This window comes from Belonocnema kinseyi, chromosome 7, assembly GCF_010883055.1.
Source record: "Belonocnema kinseyi isolate 2016_QV_RU_SX_M_011 chromosome 7, B_treatae_v1, whole genome shotgun sequence".
NCBI lineage: Eukaryota > Metazoa > Arthropoda > Insecta > Hymenoptera > Cynipidae > Belonocnema > Belonocnema kinseyi.
Window position 1 is genome coordinate 70,644,287 of NC_046663.1, and position 3,123 is coordinate 70,647,409.

The 3,123-nt window shown below is 35.3% G+C and overlaps 1 protein-coding gene across 1 annotated transcript in view; it reads right to left on the bottom strand.

Annotated features, from left to right (window-relative positions):
• Positions 1 to 1,423, bottom strand: part of LOC117175847 — a 40,536-nt gene extending 39,113 nt beyond the window's left edge. Inside the window, exon 1 of the mRNA XM_033365633.1 lies at positions 554 to 1,423. The gene's annotated coding sequence lies outside the window, so the exon portion shown is untranslated. The remainder of the gene's footprint in view (positions 1 to 553) is intronic.
• Between the last annotated feature and the right edge of the window lie 1,700 nt (positions 1,424 to 3,123).

The window sequence follows — 3,123 nt, forward strand, 5'->3', positions numbered from 1 at the left end:
CTAAGTTTGTCTACAGGGAGGGGGGGCTTCAATTAAGGGATTGAAAAATGTTTTTTATAATTAATTTTATTTTAATTTTAAACAAATATTGAAATTTGCACTATTCTTATAGAATCATCTCAAAAATTTGATAAAATGACTAGCCTGATCAGGAGGTTCTCTAGACTTAAAGTCGCAGGATCTCTCGAGGACGAAACATGTTGATTTTCAGAGGAAATTAGGCGATATGTATTTTTCCGATTTGCAAAAAAATTTCCTATAATATTTTTCTTCGCAAAAAGAGCTATGAAAAATACCTCTTGCTCTTTTGCGATACCTTGCATCTTTTACAAGAAATATTCATTTCTACAAAAAAATGCTCCCAGCCTAAAAAATAGTTGACCTTTTTTACCTTTGACCGAGTTGTATGAACTGAAAGAATTTTTTTTCTTAAACTTGTTAAAAGTACAATAAAAGTTCATATACTAGACACCCTGATTAATAAAATTTTCAGATTTTAGCGAATACCATCCAACAAACATGAAAACGTGAAAGGATGTATATAATAACCCACCTTTTCATGACCAATTTCCAGACTGCTTCCCTTTTTCCCACTCACAATCCGTAAAAAACTCATGCGCACAATTAAACATTCTCCGAAACGATTTTAAAACTCTCACAGTAACCAGTCCATTCATAGCCGGCGGAATTTACATGCCGTTACGTCAATAATTCCGAAATAATTAGAGGTACCAACACACTGAGGTCTTCTTAAAGTTATTTAAAATCCAACTAACGCAGACAACTGAAATCTAAAAATCAGACAAACACATATTGAAATCCACTATACTCGCAAAGTCACATTCTTAATCGTTGATGTATTTGCAGAAGCTCTGACGCATTCTCTTCATTTCGCAGCACTTATCCTGGATGTAGTCAATCTGACTCAACGCAGCAGTATCAACATCATTGTGAAAACAATTATTTCTTGCATCCACTCACAGAATATATTCAGTCAAAAATCACATCACATTTCTTTACTTTCTTCTTAATGTTTGCCTCTGCCGGTGTTATGTTTGAACATTATAAGGTTCGAAGCAGTTTCTTGTACCAGGTCAGTCAACTCTTCGGAGCTCTGTTATAACTCTTGATGAGCGTTTTTAGATCTTGACAGCTGTTCTGATTGGGCCGAGTGAACTACCCACGCGAATGTATACGCACTGTAATTTTATTTATGTAATTTATGGACTGAAGTGCGACCAGTCTCAAGGCTTTGGAAAAAGGAATTGTGGTTCTAGGACTTCAGGTTCCCAGGACCGTGGGCTTGTTCACTAGCCCACGATACGACAATCCCGAGGCCTTTGTTGCCTGCCTGGCCTGGACAATACTGAAGTCTGGTTGGCATTCGAGTCGCTTAGCTCGCGCTTCGCCCACACCTCGCCAGACAGTGAATGTGTATTCTCCTCTCCTCTGCTCTCCTCTCCCCCTTCCACGTTTATGGCACTAAACACTGTAAGAATGTACTCCTACTCCCGTCAGAAATCGTGTTGGCAGTGTTTGAGGAATAAAAGTGAAAGACCTGTTGCAGACCAGGATGCTGCACATGGTTTACTTTTCACCAGGCCCGGCACATCAATAGGTTATTTGGTGCATTTGGATTGGTACCATGATTCAAGGTCGGGGATCCGTTAGTTACCGTCACAGAATAAAAGTCTTACTATTGTTGTAGCCAAATTTTGATTGTTACTCATTAAATTAAGTATGTTTTTATATTCTGATCATTTATGATTAAGAAAGTATTAGAATAATCCGAAATTTCGAACCTCCGTTCTTCAACGGATTTCTATAGAATATCCAAATTTTATGCCAAACTACGATAGACACATAAACAGAGTTTAATAGAAAAATTTTAACTTTTCAAATGGCCTACAAATTTTACTTCAACCATTTTGTTACTCGTATTTTTTTGTTCTATGCATCCAAAATACTATGAATGAATCGAAAATTCTAAATTTCAGTGAAACTACGTGAGATATCAGAAAAAAATATATAAAAAAAAAATATATTTTACATCTAGCCTGAAATTTCGTTAAGTATTTTAGGTTATTTGAAGAGTTAACTTGATCGATGGTAACTTTCTCTGATAGTAATACAGATTCCTTTAAATTACTCGTATCATAAATGTAACACCTGGCTTGTAATAGCGTGCAAATTTCTAATATTATGCCAAAAAACGCGAGATACATAAAAAAGTTTAAGAGAAGATTTATAGCTTTTCAAAATAGCTACAAATTTATCTGGACACATTTTTTGATGGACTTTTAGGTTTTTGGTTTATACATAAAAAACGCAATAAAATGCTACAAAGCTCTGAAAAATATGCGCTCAATTAGATTTAAGTCTACACTGGAGTTCCGCTTTACCGGATCCCGATAGACCAGATAAGGTGCTTTTAAGGGGACGAGAGCGAGAGAGTGAGAGAGACCAGCCAACTTATGTAAGAAACGAAAAAATGTCAAAAAGGAAAATTGTGTAGATAAAAATGTTCTATAATTATTTGACTTCGGACTATTTTTTGGTGCAACTTCAGTTTAGGGGTTGATCTCTTTCTCGTGAAAAAATGCAAGAGTGGAACTTTTAAATTAAAAAAAAAGTTTAATGTGCTTTTGGAGATTCTATTCTGATAGATTCCAAATCCTAAAGTATCATTAATTATTGTAAACTAAAATGATCAAATCGTTGCAAATATTTTAAAATTACATTACATTGTTAGCAACAATTTGATCGCGTTAGAGTATAAATATGATACTTCAGGATTTATATTGACAAATAATTACCTTACGTACCTGTAATGGTTACATATATTTTCCTGTTACCGTTGCAGATATTCATATCAATTTTTCAATAATCTTGGACATTTTATGAAATATAACCAATGCCGCGGTGGTTTCGGACTGAGAGTAGAACTGTTTGGGGTCTTCAGTGGGTGTTCAATCAAGTGTGAAACACCAGCAGTGTATCGACAAAGGGACAGCGAGCCTTTATTTATCTATTTATCAAAAATCACAGAAATACAGCACAATATGTAACGGTGTCACAGGGATCACAACATTATTTCTCTATCAGCCACAGGGGTGCTTTCCC